Source organism: Mus musculus, chromosome 5 (assembly GCF_000001635.26).
Source record: "Mus musculus strain C57BL/6J chromosome 5, GRCm38.p6 C57BL/6J".
NCBI classification, from domain to species: domain Eukaryota; kingdom Metazoa; phylum Chordata; class Mammalia; order Rodentia; family Muridae; genus Mus; species Mus musculus.
This window is the reverse complement of record NC_000071.6, coordinates 107295767-107315079: the sequence shown is the minus strand read 5'-3', so window position 1 is coordinate 107315079 and position 19313 is coordinate 107295767. Positions and strand designations below refer to the sequence as shown.

Here is a 19313-nt window from a genome sequence, read left to right as displayed (position 1 = left end):
GCCTCAGGTGGCAATGTGTGTCAGCAATTGCAGTTTCAAGTAAGTAATCAAGAAAACTTTTAACGATAAAAATGTTCAAGAGAAACTACCAGTACTTCAAATCCTGGGTTGTAATTGTTCTGTTGTTCATGCTTTTGGCCCCTCCCCTGAAGCTGCCATTCACACCTTACAGTCTCTTTCTTTGAGGTCTACTTAGGGCGTTTAGAGCTTAAATGTCTACTTAGTCACAGTTGCCTGGACTGAGAAACAGTATCAGACTTTCTAGATGAGTGAGTAAGAAGAACATATTTTGAACAACATAGAATTTAGTTCAACACTCTCCCACTAGATAGTTTTAGTGAAATGCCCAAGCAAAGGCTATTTCCGCAGAAATAAAGGCTAAGATATATGCTGGCTGGGTTTATATTAACTCGACACAAGCTATAGTCTTCAAAAGTGGGGGGACTTCAACTGAGAAAATGCTTCCACAAAATTAGGCTGTAAAGGCATTTTCTTAATTAGTGTTTGATAGAGAAGAGGTCCCAGCCCATTGCAGCGGTGCCATCACTGGGTTGGTGATCCTGAGTTCAATAAGAAAGCAGGCTGAGCAAGCCACTAAGCAGCACCCCCCACGGCCTCTGCATCAGCTCCTGCCTCCAGGTCCTGCCCTGCTTGAGTTCTTGTCCTTAATTCACTCTGATGAGCAGTGCTGTGGAAGTGTAAAACAGGAAAACCCTTTCCTCTCCAGCTTACTTTTGGTCCTGCTGTTTTAATCGCAGCAGTAGTAACCCTAGCTGGGACAAGACTTCTGGTTGATAAAGATAATTTTTTATTGATTATTTTATTTATTTATATTTTGAATGTTATCCCCCTTCCCAGTCTCCCTTCCACAAACATCCCTCTCCTCCCCTCCCCTTTGCCTCTAAGAGGGTGCTCCCCCCCACCCACTCCCACCTCACCCCTCTAGCATCCCCCTTTCCTGGGGCATCAAGCCTCCACAGGGCCAAGTGCCTCCCCTCCCACTGGTGCCAGATAAGGTATAGTCCTCTGCTACATATGTAGTGGGAGCCATGGACCCACGCGCACATATATATATATATGTATATATATATATATATATACATATATATGTATGTATATGTATATATGTATATATATACACACACTTTGGTTTGTGGTTTAGCCCCTAGGTGCTCTGAGGGGTCTGGTTAGTTGATATTGTTGTTCTTCCTATAGGGTTGCAATCCCCTTCAGCTCCTACAGTCTTTCCCCTAACTCTTCCATTGGGATCCTTGAGCTCAGTCCAATAGTTGACTGTGAGTATCTGCATCTTTCTCAGTGAGGTACTGGCAGAGCCTCTCAGGAGACAGCTATATCAGGCTCCTGTCTACAAGCACAACATGGCATCAGCAATAGTGTCGGAGTTTGGTGTCTGCAGATGGGATGGATCCCAAGGTGGGACAGTCTCTGGATGGCCTTTCCTTCAGTCTCTGCTCCATTTTTTGCCCCTGCATTTCATTTAGACAGGAACAATTCTGGATTAAAAATTTTAGATGGGTGGGTGGCCCTGTCATAGGGTTTTCCTGCTGTGAACAGACACATGACTAAGGTAAGTTTTATAAAGGACAATAATTGGGGCTGGCTTACAGGTTCAAAGGTTCAGTCCGTTATCATCAGGGTGGGAGCATGACAGCATCTAAGCAGGCATGGTACAGGACGAGCTGAGAGTTCTGCATCTTCATCTGAAGGCTGCTAGTTGAAGTCTGACTTCCAGGCAGCTAGGATGAGGGTCTTAATCCCATGTCCAAAGTGACACTCCTCAACTGGGGGCCTTGCCTATCTACTGGAGGTGGTCTCTTCAGGTTTTATCTCCCCTCTGTTGAATATTTTGCCTCATATCATCCCCAATGGGTCCTGGGAGCCTCTTGCATCCCTGGCGTCTGGGACTTTCAAGTGGCTTCCCCCAACCCTTGTTCTCCATACCCACTCACACACACCCCACTGCTACATATTTCTATTCGTTCCCCTGGCCTTCTGGACTTCTCTCCTTCTTAGGTAGAGCAATTGGACAACAAAAGTAGGTCAAACTGATACAAATCAGAAAGGAAGAAGTTAAGGTATTACTATTTGTGGATGATATGTAGTATACATACACGATCCCAAAAAATTCTACCAGAGAACTCCTACATTTCAGAAACAACTTCAGCAAAGTGGCCAGATATAAAATTAACTCAAACAAACCAGTAGCCTTCTTCTACACAAAGGATAAATGGAGTGAGAAAGAAGTTAGGGAAACAACACACTTCACAATAGTAACAAATAATATAAAATATCTTTGTGTAACTCTAACCAAGCAAGTGAAAGATCTATATGACAAGAACTTCAAGTCTCTGAAGAAAGAAATTGAAGAAGACCTCAGAAGATGTAAAGATCTTCCATGCTCATGAATTGGTAGGCTTAACATAGTAAAAGTGGCCATCTTACCAAAAACAATCTACAGATTCAATGGAATTCCTATCAAAATTCCGACTCAGTTCTTCACAGAGATAAAAAGAGCAATTCTCAACTTCATCTGGAATAATAATAATAAATAAAAAACAGGATAGCAAAAACAATTCTCAACAATAAAAGAAATTCTGGGGAAATCACCATTCCTGACCTCAAGCTGTACTACAGAGCATGGTATTAGTACAGAGGCAGACAGGTAGGTCAATGGAATAGAATTGAAAACCCAGAAATGAACCCACACACCTATGCTCACTTGCTCTTTGACAAAGAAGCCAAAAGTGAGGGTGGGGAAGCATTTTCAATAAATGGTGCTGGTTTAACTGAAGGTCTGCATGTAGAAGAATGCAAATTGAATAGTATTGAATGCAAACTCCGATACTATTGCTGGTGCCATACCTATCTCCTTGCACAAAGGTCAAGTCCAAGTGGATCAAGGACCTCCACATAAACCAGATACACTGAACCTAATAGAAGAGAAAGTGGAGAAGAGCCATGAACACATTGGCACAGGGGAAATTTTTCTGAACATAGAGTACCAATGGCTCAGGGTCTAAAATCAACAATTGACAAATGGGATCTCATGAAACTAAAAAGCTTCTATAAGGCAAAGGACACTGTCAAGAAAACAAAATGACAACCTACATATGAGGAAAAGATCTTTACCAACTCTACATCTGACAAAGGGCTAATATCCAAAATATACAAAGAACTCAAGAAGCTAGACTCCAGAAAACCTAATAACCGAATTAAAAATGGGGTACAGAGCTAAATAAAGAATTCTCAACTGAGAAATCTTTAATGGCTGAGAAGCACCTAAAGAAATGTGTAACATCCTTAGTCATCAGGGAAATGCAAATTAAAATGACCCTGAGATTCCACCTCACACCAGCCAGAATGGCTAAGATAAAAAACTCAGGTGACAGCAGATGCTGGTGAGGATGTGGAGGAAGAGAAACACTCCTCCATTGTTGGTGGGATTGCAAGCTGGTACAACCACTTTGAAAATCAGTCTGGTGGTTCTTCAGAAATTGGACATAGTACTACCTGAGGACCCAGCCATACCAATCCTAGGCATATACCCAAAAGATGCTCCAACATGTAATAAGGACACATGCTCCACTGTGTTCATAGTAGCCTTATTTATAATAGCTAGAAGCTGGAAGCAACCCAAATGTCTCTCAACAGAGGAATGGATACAGAAATTGTGGTACACTTACACAATGGAGTACTACTCAGCTATTAAAAACAATGGCTTGCCGGGCGTGGTGGCGCACACCTTTAATCCCAGCACTCGGGAGGCAGAGGCAGGCGGATTTCTGAGTTCGAGGCCAGCCTGGTCTACAAAGTGAGTTCCAGGACAGTCAGGGCTACACAGAGAAACCCTGTCTCAAAAACACCAAAAAAAAAAAAAAAAAAAACCAACAAACAAACAAACAAACAAAACAAAACAAAACAAAACAAAAAAAAAACAATGGCTTTATGAAATTCACAGGCAAATGGATGGAACTTGAGAACATCATCCTGAGTGAGGTGACTCACTCACAAAGGAACAAACATGGTATGTACTCATTGATAAGCCAGAAACTAGAAACAACTCATTCTTTCCCTCAAGGAAAGAATGGATACAGAAAAGTACATTTGCACAATGGAGTACTATGCAGCTATTAAAAATAATGATTTTGGGCTGGAGAGATGGCTCAGTAGTTAAGAGCACTGACTGCTCTTCCGAAGGTCCTGAGTTCAAATCCCAACAACCAGATGGTGGTTCACAACCATCTGAAATGTGATCTGACGCCCTCTTCTGGTGCATCTGAAGACAGCTGCAGTATACTTAGATATAATAAATAAATAAATCTTTTAAAAAAAACACTGATTTCATGAAATTTACAGGCAAATGGATGGAACTAGAAAATACCATCCCAAGTGAGGTAACAGATGTAAAAGGACACACATGCTATTTACTCACTGGTGAGTGGATCTTTGCCCAAAAGCTCAGAATACCTATGATATAACACAGACCATATGTAGCTTAACAAGAAGGAAGACCAAAGTGTGGATGCTTCAATCCCACTTAAAGGGGGGAACAAAATAATTAGGGGAAGTAGAGGGAGAGATGGACCTGGATGGGAGAGGGGAAGGGAAGGAGTAAAGGGGGGCGGGGGCAGGATCATGTATGGATAATTTTTTGTTTGAAGCAACCTGAAATTCACTACATAGACCAGGCTAACCTTAAACATACAGAGATCAGCCTGTCTGCCTCCAGAGTACTGGAGTATGAAGCATCAGGCCCAGTAGTGTTATTCTTAAGTCAAATTTATTTTTTAGTTAATTTTATAATGTGCATTATCTTGCCTTTGTTGTTAAATTCACACTAAAAATTATATAAGATAAGCTTATAAAACAAGACCAAAAAACCAGTACTTTAACAGATCTTAACTCTGTTAGCGCCGGGCGTGGTGGTGCACGCCTTTAATCCCAGCACTCGGGAGGCAGAGGCAGGCGGATTTCTGAGTTCGAGGCCAGCCTGGTCTACAAAGTGAGCTCCAGGACAGCCAGGGCTACACAGAGAAACCCTGTCTCGAAAAACCAAAAAACAAAACAAACAAACAAAAAAACTCTGTTATCGACTTATCAGATCTCAGAGAAGTATAGACTCTTCCACCTAACAGACTTTAAGGAGTTAAAAAAGAATGTCTAGCAACAGAAAACTAATTTTTCTTTATTTATTTTTCCCAAAGGATCTGGCCCAGCAGTCTCAAAATATGCCAGAAAGAACCATCTTGTCATCATTTCTTTCAATTTCATGGTGCCAGGATAGAGCCCAAGCCTGTAGGCTACCTGGGCAACTGTCCTACCAAGCAGCTCACCCCTCCCACCACCGTCCTTTTAGCAGCTGAAGGAGCAGGCACTTTAGTGCCTCTCACACTGATCAAGGTTTTCAGAAGACAGAAGGAAACTAGGCACCAAAACCTCACTCACACGGAGCTTGTGTGCAGAAGGGTGTGAACCAGACGCCGCTTAAACACATCTGGTTTTGTTTTTATTTTTTTGTTTGTTTACTGCTTTTTGTTTTGTGTTGCTTTGTTTTGAGTCAGGGCCTTACTTTGTGGCTCTAAGTTACATCCTCAAATACATCCCTAGTCTCTGCCTCCCAAGTGCGGAGGTTAAAGGCATGTGCCACAACCATGCATAGTTTAACCGTGTTTTTCTTTACTCTACTTGTAACGCTGAGAATGTAGCTAATGGGTAGACTATGTGCTTAGAGTGTGCAAGGCCTCAGGCTCAACGGCCAGCGTCAGAGCAGTCACCTGCTGCTATGGAAATCTTAACGACTTCATTATGGATTTTTAAGAACACCTACGGAAAAACATTATACCACAATCTGTTATTTTTCTGAATCTAAGAAAGTGTGATGATTCACCCTATTAGCTCGTTTAAAGTTTATAATATAAGTGGTTACTTTCCCGTGAATAAAATTTTATACCTCTCCTTACTAAATTATGATTTTATTTATACATGATAAAGTAGTAAATCCCAGAATCATACATCATTTCTTCAATCAGTGTCATCAGAAAGCGGTTACAGCACCAATGCCATTCCCTCCTGTGACCCTTAATGGAGTAGTGAGACAGGCCAGGAAGACACGGCCACCCTGGAACAACACTTCTAGTCTGTTATGTGTCAACTGATTTGCTAGTGTTTGATTTTGAGGCCTTCCAGGTGAGAGATGATGTTACATCCTACTATTTACAAGATTTCAAATTCAGGATGTATCATTGTTGGAACGGCATTTTCAGAAGGCTCAGGTTATTTGAGTGTGTGCATGTGTGCTCACATTTTGTGTGTATGTGAGTGTGTGTGTGTGTGTGAAGTCTTGGAAATAGTTTGGAAACTGATATACATCAATGTGTATGCTCACATGCATGTGGATGTGTGCGTTTCTTTTGAATGCATGCACATATGTGTGTTTCTTTTGAAGAGGGTGACCTTGCACTATTGTCCCCCTACATTCTGTTGGGGCACTCCGTTTGGGCTGTGCACCCGCAGATACTCAGTTCAAAGGATTTTTTTTAAAGTTTTTTTTTTAAGTTGCATTATGGAATTTATGTAAATATTTTTCTTATTTTCCTCCCTGATCATAAACTTGCTCCCACTCCTGGGTCTGGAATGTAACCAAGTTGAAAATACAAGAACATGTTTGCAGAGCACAGTGAGGTCATAGCAGCAATCCTCGGGCTCAGCAGCATTGGTGGCCCCGACTCATCCGCTGAAAGAAGAGGATCTGTTTAAAGTCAGTTAAGCATTGAAATGAAGCAGCAGAGTTAGATTTCCTTTTTGCATTTCTTAATATTCCAGATAAGGTATTTTTCTTTGCCAATACGATCCTCTTTCCCTTAGAAAAACTGTCTCAGCCAATAGTAGCTTTTTGCTATTGCAAATACCTTCCGTCTATCTTATTGTAGTTATTTTCATTGTGTAGAGTTATTATAATGTTAACTTTTGAATTTTTTTTAATTGGCAAAGGTTTAATGAATTCTCAGACTATTATTTATTGATTGGCCAATTTACTTTTTTTATATGGAGAACATTTTTTTCCCTTTGCTACTTTTTCATATGGCTACTGTTATTTATGAATGGCCTAATTTGCTTTATCAAAGTGAAAATATGATTTCTCTCTCTTGTGCACAGACACTGCTTCCAATGCAGAGCAAGTGAGTGTCACTTTAAGTTTCTTCTCAGATGTTTGCCACATGTGGCGCTTAGTTAGCATGGAGAATAATGAGTCCAGAGTGACATACCCCAGTTCCCTCTTGAAACATCTTTTCATGAACTGGCTGCATGTTTTAATAGATGCTATTATGGTCATGCTCAAGCCTTGTGTAGGCAACTGGTACAAACTGACTTCTGCGGCAGTTCCTGCTTTCCCCTGACCACTACCAACCTCCTCTGTCAGACCACGATGGGGCTACAGTGATTGCCCGACATGCAGGAAGCCCTCTGCCCTGAGGATTGCAGAAAGCAGTCATGGTGCACACCAATAGCCTCAGCTACATAGGAAGTTTGAAGCCAGACTGGGCTTGCAAAACAAATAAATGAAACAAGCACGAGAGAAAAAAATAGAAAGAGAAAACCATAGAATAACCAAGAATGAATAATAAATAAGCAAACTGAATTTATTTTGAGGGATTCTTGCCCTACCCTGTGTTAGTTATTCTAAACTAATAAGTGTCTGAGTTGTTCTCTAAGGCTTACAAGAGAACAGAAGGTGTTGTGAGGCCGGGGAGTTGGCACCTGCTTTGCAGGCGTGAGGACATGAGTTTGGATTCCTAATGCCCCCCTCCCCCTTCGTGGACACACACACAAAGCCTGGTGCAAAAGAGCCCTCTTATAATCCCAGGCAGGCTAGCCAACTAGTAAGTTTCAGGAAGATGGGTCCATGTTACCACCAAGCCCGATGACCTGAGAATGGGACCCACATGGTAAAAGCAGAGTCAACCCTCATGTTGTGCTATTAACTCTCCATCTCTCCGTCTCTCTGTCTGTGTCTGTCTGTCTGTCTGTCTGTCTCTCTCTCTCTCTTTCAGACACACACACACACACACACACTCACATAAAAATCAATGGCCTGGAGCTGAAGGCACCCTAACTTTTGTATCCCTAGTGCTGGGATCATAGGCATATGTTACCATGACTGCCTCAAGCATTGTTTTGAAATTAGAAAAATAATTGGTACCAGAATCAAAATCCAAGCCCATAGCTAATGTTCAAGTCTGTGCTTTTACCATTGAGCATTTTAAGTCTCCAATATGTGTTCTTGAGGAGATTGGGAGGAGAAAAGAAGAGGTGGGGGATGGGAAGAAGGGAATGAATCCCTAGCTGGCTGCTTAAGAAATCTTGGATTCCTGCTTCTTCCCCCCAACATAGGGCCTCTGGGTGAGTATAGAGGAAAGGCTGGGAACAGCTTGACCCAGACCCCTGCCCCAGGACCTTCTCCTCTCAAGCCAGGTCTCTGGACTGAGTTTATTCTCTGACCCCACGCTCTGGGTGTCGATGGTTTTCATGTTGGCTCTCCACAGCTGGATGTGGTGTTGGTACTGCTTGCTTGTACAGATTTCTCCCACGGGGACCAAGTTCAGAGTGCAATTCATTTAACCCTTCTTTTAAAAAGATGTTTTGGTTAGAGACCCTAAAAGACGTGGAAAACATAATTTTGAAAATATTATTTCAAATATAAGTATGCCCCTTAGTGAAGAGGTGAGAGGAAGCAGGGCCTTGGAGAGTAGCCACCCAGTTATGAAGTTAGCTACTTATTAAGTAGATGTCGTTGGGAAAATCGTGTCTACTTCAGTTTTTCTATATACACATATACTAAGACAGGGTCATATATAGACCAGGCTGTCATCAAACTTGCTATACAGCTTTGGATGGCCTGAGTTTCTGACCCTCCTGCCTCTACTTTCCAGGTGCTTGGATTACATCATAATTTATGTAGTGCTGGTGACCAAACCCTTGTTCCACAGGTGTATACCACTGTGCCCACCTGACCAGTGCAACCTCAATCACATAAATGATTATGTAACACAAAAAAGATGGGCTTGCTTGTCTTTGACACTGTGGCACAGCTTGCCTTAACTGTAATCCTCACACCCTCTGGTCTGCAGGTTGATCCTGCTGATGTGGCTGGGCTAGGCAGCTGTCCCCTTCCTCCCTGCTCTGTGCATGTCCTTCCCAAAGCTGCACTCAGAGGAAGAGGATGACCCTCCCTTGACAGAAAGGGCTGCTCCTCAGCCCGGGCACAGCAGCGGCTCTGTGGTGCCCTCCATCCCCCGTGGAAACAAACTGCTCTCACTCTGTCTTGAGAACCTTTTTAAAATTGCATTTATCATGTATGCTTGTGTGTGTGAATGTGCACACATGCATGTCGTGGCACACATGAAGTTTAATAAAGACATTTAACATAGGCCTGAGCATGAGGGATGGAAGAGAGGCACTCAGAACAATGTAAGGACAATAAGACTCACCCAGGGAACATGGGCTCCTGAGGGGACAGTTGTGGAACAGTCTTCGTTTTTACAAAAGAAAGTCTTGCCACATACCACAGTGTGGGTGAATGCAAGGACACTATGCTGCATGAAAACATCCACCAACCAAACCAATATGTATGCTCCATCTACATGAGATACATACATGCACACAAAAACATACATGGATGCACACATACCCACACATGCATATACATGCACACACTCCCCCCCAAATCCACACAAGCACGCACACACACATACACATGCATATTCACACATATACCCACATGAATGCACCCCTCACAAACCCACGAATGCATGAAAACACACACACACACACACACACACACACACACACACACACACACACACAGAAATGGAACGGGATAACCAAAAGGGAAGGAGAAAATGGAGAGTTGTTCAATGGCTTAGTTTTAGTTATGAAAGACAGTTATTCCAGATACCTACTGTACAATAATGTGAACACAATGTATACTACTGAACACTATATTTTAAATTAGTTTTAAAACTTATCTTTTTTTTTAAGACAAGGTCTCATATATTCCAGGCTAGCCTCAAACTCACTATGTAGCTAAGGTTAGCCTTGGACTCCTGGTGCACCTACCTCTATCTCCAGAGTGCTGGCTTTATAGTTTATACTACCATGCCTGGCTTCAAGACAGTTCAGTGCTAATAAATTCTGTTCTGTGTGTTGTTTTTTTTTTTAATTGCAGTTTTAAAAATTACATAAAAACCCAATGTATTTTTTCTACCAACTGTATTTATTGCTAGAAACTTTAAGCTTTGTTTTTTTTTTTAAAAAAAAAACTATTTTAAAAACGGGTAACATAGGGAAAGACAAACATGTGGCTGACAATAACTCAGAAGCACTCTTGTGTAAACAGATATAAGTCACAGAGGGCCAGCAAGGTTACTCAGCAGTCTGGGCCCCGTTCCTGAAACCTGTATGAAAATGCAAGAAGGGAACTAACTCCACAGAATTCTCCTGTGACACACCACGCCATGATATGAGCAGCCCCCATCAATATAGATGATGATGATAATGATGATACGACGACGAGACGACTACTAAAACTTTTTAAAAATTAAAAGCACTGAAATACTGACAATGTAATCAGAAAGGATGTAATGCCTAAGTGGATACAAAACCACTCAGGGGCAGGTGAGACAGACCAGACAAGGCTGACACTTGCTGGGACCCACGTGGTGGAAGGAGAGAGCCGACTTCTGCAAGCTGCCCTCTGACTTCCATACTTGTAATATTACAACAACTAAATGATAAAAAAATAAAAGCACCCGATAGGGATGAGCTTTGGGCACGTGGTCGTCAAGTGAACTGAACTTTGAGCTAAGTTTTAAGTGAGCTGGCTTCTGTGGTGGATGCACCCCAGGATCCCCCTGAGAGGTGAAAGCTTCCGAGTGGTAAGTTACCGATAGAGACCTAAGTGTGAAAGTGACCTGAGGAAAAGCAGAGTCTGTATATGACAGGGTGCATATGTGCATACGTATATGAACATACTTACACAGATGTATACTGGGAGTACCTTGAAGCTCCCCAGACACCCCAGAGTGCGTATTCCATACCCACTGAGACATACTTATTATCTCCCGACCTGAGCAAGACGGCAACCAAAGACAAGCCTTTCTGAGCCTCTCCACCCACAGTCTCTAGAAGCAGACAACCCAGACAGGAGCCCCACTCTGCGCCCCTACCATTCCCAGCAGAGGGACAGGAAGCTGTACCCTGCCCTTAGAGAGACGGCCACCTCTTCACCCAATTAAAGATAAGACACTGTGGGACATGCATGACTGACGCCACCTGTAGGGGAACAAGGAGGGGTGTGGTGTGCTGGGCTTGGAACTCCCCAGAGGACTGTTGACCAAGATTGCATTCCTTGCCTGGCTGGGCTGGTGTCGGAATTTCTCAAAGGCAGTGACTGCAGCTCGGATACAGTTGGTGGGGGAGCTTCTGCACTTCGTGTCACCAAGTGGGACACCCATGGCAGAGCAAGTGCCACTCAGGGTGGCAGAGGTGACAGTTTCTTAGCTGCTTCTGGAACGGCTGCAGCGGTGGCTGCTGTGGCGGCGGAAGTTACTTCTGGAAACCCTGAAAACGTCATCTTCCTCACAGTAGACAGAACTGCTGACATAGCAGAAGGCCTCCCAGCTCAGTTTGCCCTAGAAGCAATACAAAGGTCTGGAACCTATTGGGACCCAAGCAGGGGTTTTCCCTCTGGAACCTGCTCCATGGCATTGCCCGGGGCATTTAAATCTTGGCCATACAACATTTCCCACAATTGAATTTTCAGTAATGGTTTCAAAAACTCCCTAGAATTGGGATGACAGATGTTTGCTCGCCTTCACAGTGGGGTCCGGACATTTGATTCGGATTACTACGCTAATACATGGCTTCCCAAATGCAGGAGGGCAGGGATGGCTTGTGGGTGGGAGCTGGAATCAGAGAATCACTTTTTTTTAAATTTTATTATTTTTATTTTTTTAAATAAGGAATCCTTCACGAGTTTGCTTGTCATCCTTCTGTCGAGGTCATGCTAATGTTCTCCGAATTGTTCCAGTTTTTAATATCTGTGATGTTGAGGTGAGTGTTCTCATCAGTTTGGAAGGGTCAAATCCAGAGTGGCGTTGAGGAAGCTTTCTGGGGCGTCTTTCTGTAGGCATGGCCACCAACAGAAAATATTCCTCGGTGAAGCAAAAGAATGAATGGATTGTTTAAAATATGCAGTCTTTTATCAGCACGTCCTAAACCATGAATACTAGTTGTATGACTTTTACAGTTTATTTATACTTGTTTGGTTTTTGATTTTTCAAGATAGGGTTTCTCTGTGTAGCAGCCCCTGGCTGTCCTGGAACCAGGCTGGCTTGGAACTCAGAGGTCCACCTGTCTCTGCCTGCCAGAGATCTGCCTGCTGGGATTAAAGGCGTGTACCACTCACTACTGCCTGACTGAATTATACATTTTAAAAAGGTGTTCCAGGGTCAGAAAGTGTGGAGGCTACAAGGTTAAAAGGTGTTAAATATAGCAGAGCTTGTGGTCTAGGGTTGTGAATCCCAGTCAGAAGGTAGGAGGGCTTCCCTTAGCTAGTCTCAGTCAGGGCTACATAGTGAGTTCAAGACCAGTGAGGACACAAACTGAGACCCTATCTACAAAAGAAAGAAAAGAATTAAAGGCGCACAGAAGATGCACTAGCCTGGGCTACAAAGGAAGACCTAAAAGAGAAGTTTCATCGTGTTTTTAGTCCAAAAAAAGTTAAATGAGATTCATTTTTACTCTGTAATTTTTCAAGGGTTTTATCACGTTCATGTTATTATACCAATATCATATGATAATCAATATGTATATTATGTTTACAGTTGTTTATTGTCATCATTATTATGGGGGGGCACACAGGATGTCAGAGGAGCTGATTCTTGCCTTCCTAGGGAGGTAACTCCTGCTGTCCAGGCTGCACAGCAGCTGGTGCCTTTACCTGCTGAGCCATCTCACTTTCTGCCAATGTGTGATACTTATGGACTTATGGTTAATATTCAGTGTGATGGGTGTGGTTGCCACCTGCCTGTAATCCCAGCACGTGGGGAGTCATCCTTGGCTACATAATGAATCAAAACTGATCTGTGCTACAGGAGACCCTGTCTTTTAAAAAGAAACAAGACAAGACATTTAACGCTAATACATTCCTGTTTGTCCTAATGCTATTTCAGCCAGGTGCAGCCACCCAGGCTTGAGAATGCTGCCCTACATCATTAGAGACAAGAGGACTCAGGTGGTAATGTCCTTGTCCCTCACCCCCTAGGCTCCCACTTCCAGATGTGTCCCTCTGTGAGGCATGGCATTCTTTTTTTTTTTTTTTTTTTTCGAGGCAGGAGTTCTCTGTGTAGCCCTGGCTGTCCTGGAACTCATTCTGTAGACAGAGTAGGCTGACCTCAAACTCAGAAATCTGCCTGCCTCTGCCTCCCAAGTGCTGGGATTAAAGGTGTGTACCACCACACCCAGCTGAGGCATGGCATTCTTGTAAGATGTTTTCCTGTCATTTTCATTTTTTCTGACTTTGCCTTTACACCATGGTAACTGCTGGGACATATCCGGAGCATGGGGCAGTAAATATTTTTTTCTGCTGCTCTGCGCTTGTGAGATGATGACTTAGCTGGGCTGTCATCTCCACTTCTCTTAAGTCTTCCAAGCAGCACGATGTTTCACGATGTTGAGCCTCAGCTGAGCCGCAGTGTGCTCTTGCTCTATCACTGGCAGAAAGATGAGCTAAATGTGTTCTGTGTTTCTGGACATGTGTGTTGTGTCCGGTCGAAAGCTTGAGCGTGCTGTGACCAAACTCAGTGTTTTGCTTTTTGTCTGTGCTCAAGACCAAGACATGGACATTTGAGGGATGGCAGAGAAGCCCTGAGTGAAAACCATTATTTGGGCGTCCCTGAGCTAGGAAATTAGCTAAGACCATTGAGCCTGAAAGGTAGAACCACCAACCCAAACCTGATGAGAAGTGTCGACTGTGTGTCTGTAAACTTTTGGAGGTTCTCAGTAAACCTTTTTTCTCCTTAGCAAAGGGCTGTTTCTGAAGACCTCTTTCTGATACCTCTCACCTTACTCCGTTCACTAATTCAACCAAAGTGTATTGATTGAGCACCTATTTCATCCAAAGTGTATTTATTGAGCACCTTCTGTTTATTAAACATTGGGTTGCCATTGAATGTATTTATATTGGTATCTTATGTATGAATTGTGTTTTATTTGCATTAAGAAAAATTTAAGGAGGTATTGAGCATAGGATAGGGCCATCAGGAGAACAGAATTTACTAAGATGAAACTCATTATTTGTATGTTCATCTAAAAAAACTAATAAAAAAGAAAGAAAAATCTCAACAACTTATTCTCTTTAATTCCAAATTGCAAAAAACAATTCAAACTGTCAGTTCAAGTATTAATTAACTATATGTAAAAAATTTTAGTATGAAGATACAATTTGCAAAACACATGAAACTGAAGAAGAACGAAGACCAAAGTGTGGACACTTTGCCCCTTCTTAGAATTGGGAACAAAACACCCATGGAAGGAGTTACAGAGACAAAGTTTGGAGCTGAGACAAAAGGATGGACCATCTAGAGCCTGCCATATCCAGGGATCCATCCCATAATCAGCCTCCAAACGATGACACCATTGCATACACTAGCAAGAGTTTGCTGAAAGGACCCTGATATAGCTGTCTCTTGTGAGACTAGGCTGGGGCCTAGCAAACACATAAGTGGATCCTCACAGTCAGCTATTGGATGGATCACAGAGCCCCCAATGGAGGAGCTAGAGAAAGTATCCAAGGAGCTAAAGAGATCTGCAACCCTATAGGTGCAACAACATCATGAATTAACCAGTACCCCGGAGCTCTTGATTCTAGCTGCATATGTATCAAAAGATGACCTAGTTGGCCATCACTGGAAAGAGAGGCCCATTGGACATGCAAACTTTATATGCCCCAGTACAGGGGAGTGCCAGGGCCAAAAAGTGGGAATGGGTGGGTAGGGGAATGTGGGGGAGGGTATGGGGGACTTTTGGGATAGCATTGGAAATGTAATTGAGGAAAATACATAATAAAAAATATTTAGATAAAAAAAATTTTAGTATGTGTGTTTCTTGAAACACTACTTTAAATTTTTCTCGTTTGAAATAGGGTCTACCCACTGCCCTATCTGGCCTAGAGGAGATGCTACAGTCTAGGTTCCCTTGAACACTCAGTGATCTTCTTTTCTTAGCTGCCTGAATACTGGTATTACAGGTGTGAGCCACCCCCTTAGATTTAAATTTTCTTTTAAATCTAATGCCAGGTATAGTGGCATCCACATCCAACGTCAAAAATTCAAAGAGGTAAAAAGTAATTGTATATTTTTATAGAGTTATAATATGATGCTTTGATCTGTGTATATGCTGTAGAGTAATTAAATTGGTGTATGTGTTGATTTTGTTTTGAGATAGGGTCTCCCTATGTAGCTCAGGCTGGCCTTGAACTCACAATCCTCCTGCCTTTGCATTCTAAGTACTGAATTATAGGTTTCCTTCACCTGGCTTTATCTCATACTTGTTAACTTTTGTGTTTGTGAATGTGACAAGAATATTTGGAATGGTATCTTAACAACTTTGAAATATACAATACTTATTAGTAGCTACTGTCAGCATACAATAAACTCAAATGCTCTTTCTGCCTGCCTAACTGAAGCCTGTGTTCTTTGATCCACATGTTTCCGTGTCTACATTTTTTTTTTTTTTTTTTTTTTTAAGATTTGCTTGATTTAAGGCCGAGGATGTAGCTCAGTGACAGAGTTCGGGCCTAGTCTGTGTGAGGCCCTGGGTTTAATCTCGAGCGCTGAAAGACAGAAAAAAAAAAAAAAAGTTGTGATAGTTTCTGCACACGCAGTGCAGTGAGCAAAACTGAGGAGCTGAGCGAGCTAGGTTTGACTGTACTAGGATAGGAGCAAGGCACGGAGAGAAAATGCCCGCCGTGAAGCAGGAAGCAGACCCCACACGCAACTGGCAGCTTGCAGTCGGCCTCCAGAACTCTGTGAGATGCATGTGTTGTTGGAGCCTAACAGGACAGGCTTATTAAAGGACATGGAACTGAGGCAAGAGAAAATGTGGTGAAGATGTGAACAAACTTGGTGAAAAGAGGAAACACAGGAAGGGACAAACACCACACAGAATGTATAAATAGGCTGGCGATGTAGTTGGAGGTAGAGAGCTGGCATAGTACACACAGGACCTGGGGGTGATAGTCTGCACTGTGCACACATACGTGCACACACTCATGCATGCACATGTATGTGTGCTTAGGACTGGAAGCTGAGAGAGACTATTAACTAGTAAGGAATAACTTCCTCATCATTTGGGTGAGGAGGAGATGGTGGGTGAAGCCTCATAGGCAATCATGTCCCTATCTATTTTGAGACATATTACCATAATGACATGGGAGGCTGATAGGTATGTGAGGCCATCAGACTGTTATATTATTCATTTATTTTATTTTGTGTATGTATGTGTGCTGTGTATGTGTTTTTTGTGCCATGGCACATGTGTGGAGGTAACTCCTTATTTTTATTTTATATATGTGTGTGTGTGTGTATAATTAATTAAGAGCTAACATTTTGATTACATTGTTCCCTTCCCTTTCCTCCCTCAAAGCCCTCTCAATTCCCCCCATCTCTTTCAAATTCATGGTCTTTTTTTCCCCTCTAGTTATTATTGCATATATGTATATGTATATATACAAAGATACATATATATCCCTAAATATAACCTTCTCAGTCCATATGATATTAGTTATATGTGTGTATTCTTTCTTCCTCTCTTTCTCTCTCTCTCTCTCTCTCTCTCTCTCTCTCTCTCTCTCTCAGAACCCCAAGTAGGTCTCAAACTCTTGAGCCTTCTGTCTTAGCCTCCCAGGGTCTGTGACTCTGAGTGTTCCCCTATGTCCAGCTTGAGGGTTTGAAGAGAGAGAAATCAAATAAATCTCTTAGAAAATGCCCAGGTGACCTCTAACACACTTGCTGGGTAGCACAAAGGATGGTGGTCATACATTTGATGTAAGATTTGTAGGTGGTAAAACATAGGCAGGTCAATGAGTAGGAGATTCTGGTGGGAGCCAGGAGTCATTGGAACTTAGACACTGAAAGCAGTGAGTCCAGTGGGGACACTTCGTCCTTGACCCCACCAGGAAGTCTAACTTTCTAACATCCCAGGCTTGGTTTCTTCCAGAGACCAAAGTAAATAGGAAATAGAGTTTTGAGTACATCCTTACCAAAATCAAGGCTTGGTCCAGGGTGATGTTTCCGTGGGTAAAGTTTTCACCAGCTGGTAATCATCAAATGCTCTCTGCTTGGATCTACTGATGAGGATCCAGTAAGATTAAAATGCTTAGGTATGTTAATTGTATCTCTAAATAAAGAAAATGAAAAGTTTACAAGGAATAGTCACCTCACAACTTTTGGCTAAAACGTGTTTATTAACAAACAAACAAACAAACATTAAAAAGACAATGACCCTTGGGGGCTGGGGTGTGGCTCACTTGGGAGAGTGTCTGCCTGGTGTGCCCTTACCCCAACAGGAAGGAAACTGGGTGGTGCACACCTGTGATTCCAGAACTCTGGAGGCGGAGGCAGGAAGATAAGGAGCTTAAGATTTCCCCTGGCTATATATAGGGAGAGTTGGGGGCTAGTCTGGGGTACAGAAGGTCCTGTCTTATAAAAAAAGATACAATGAATGGCCCCAAAGCCCCTAAGGATGGGCCTCTTGTTTACTTGCACTTTGCAAGTCTTCTTGAGTCTCTATAAACTCTCGCACAGAAGGTGAGGATAGCCTGAAGTTGACCAAGGGCCCACACCCATCCCTGAACTCTTGAACATTTTGTGCTTGTCAAGTCATGAGTTTAGATTTATAACATTTAAAGCTTTTGGTACATATCCTGGATGCCTGTGATCCTATTATGTCAGCTATCTGGGCAGGGAGTCCTTATCTAGGCCCAAACTCACAAAGAGCAAACAGAAGAAACAAAAGAGGGCTAGTTCTTTGCTGTGGAAAATGGGAGGGGTGTAGGGGGTCCCCTTTTGGTTTCAGCTTTCAGCTACATGGGAGAACAAGCCCCACCCGCACACCATCTGCTGCGTGGAGACCACAAAGATCCCAAGTGGGTTTGTTGTTATTTTGAAATGCTACAAGTTTTCTGGCTTCATTGGAACCCCTGCTGTGGGGAAATTGAAGGCAGGTGAATTCTGGAAACCTCCATCCTGGGCCTCCCTGAGCCGCCGCTTCTCAGGAAATGGCATGCTGGCAGAGGCTGGTGGTTTAATGATCACAGGGAATTCGCTTCATGTTTTCATTTCAAAGCCCTGGCAGGACTCGGGTCTAAAGCAGGTGCTCATTTGGCTCTCTGCCCTGCACGCAGGGCCATCGAAGAGTCATTTTTCCTTGTTAATTGGAATTTTGCCTGTTGCACATTTTATCAGTCCAGACTTACCCCTTCTCAGATACAGATATAGAAAACTGTGGCTCTAACTTTCTGCCTTCAATTATAATGCCGTATGAGACGCCCGCAAGTTCGCCCTGGCGTCTTCGGAAGCACACTTTCGAAATGAAGTTCTAAGGCGCCCCTGACAATAGGCCAGCTAAAGTGAAGGTGAGCCTGCACGCTGGAGTCTGTGGACCGCGCCTGTCACAGCAGTTTTGGAACAGCGTTTGCTCTGTCACACATCCTTCAGAGTGGTTGTGCAATTGCCCTCTGGCTGCTCGCTGCTTGCTGTTCGCTGTGCTTGACAAACTTTAAGCTCACGTTTGGGCCTGGGTGAAAGGAGCCTGTTTTTGTGAATGAGTGGAAGTCAACAGTTCCACTCAACAAACTTTTTATTTTATTTTATTTTATTTTATTTTATTTTATTTTATTTTATTTTATTTTTTATTAATCTAGTCAAGTTCCAGAGAGCTTTAAAACCCAAAACAATGAAATAAGACTTTCTAACCTAGGCACGGGGCTCATTGTCACCTGTGGTACAGAGTACAGCTGTAGATATGGACTCTGGAGCCCAGTAATCACCTGACTCAGCCTCTTGCAGGTAAGTGACTCAGCCTCTCTGAGCATCCTGTCATACTTGATGATATGAGGGTAACAGAACTGTTATAGGCTTTATTTTGCTATTCACATAGACAAGGCCTCATAGAGATCAGGTTGGCTTCCCACTTCCTTACAAAGCCAAGGCTGACCTCGAACTTCTGATCAT

General features: G+C 42.8%; 1 pseudogene; it reads right to left on the bottom strand.

Annotated features, from left to right (window-relative positions):
* Positions 1 to 12032: 12032 nt before the first annotated feature.
* On the bottom strand, positions 12033 to 12132 carry Gm22557 (annotated as a pseudogene).
* Positions 12133 to 19313: the final 7181 nt, after the last annotated feature.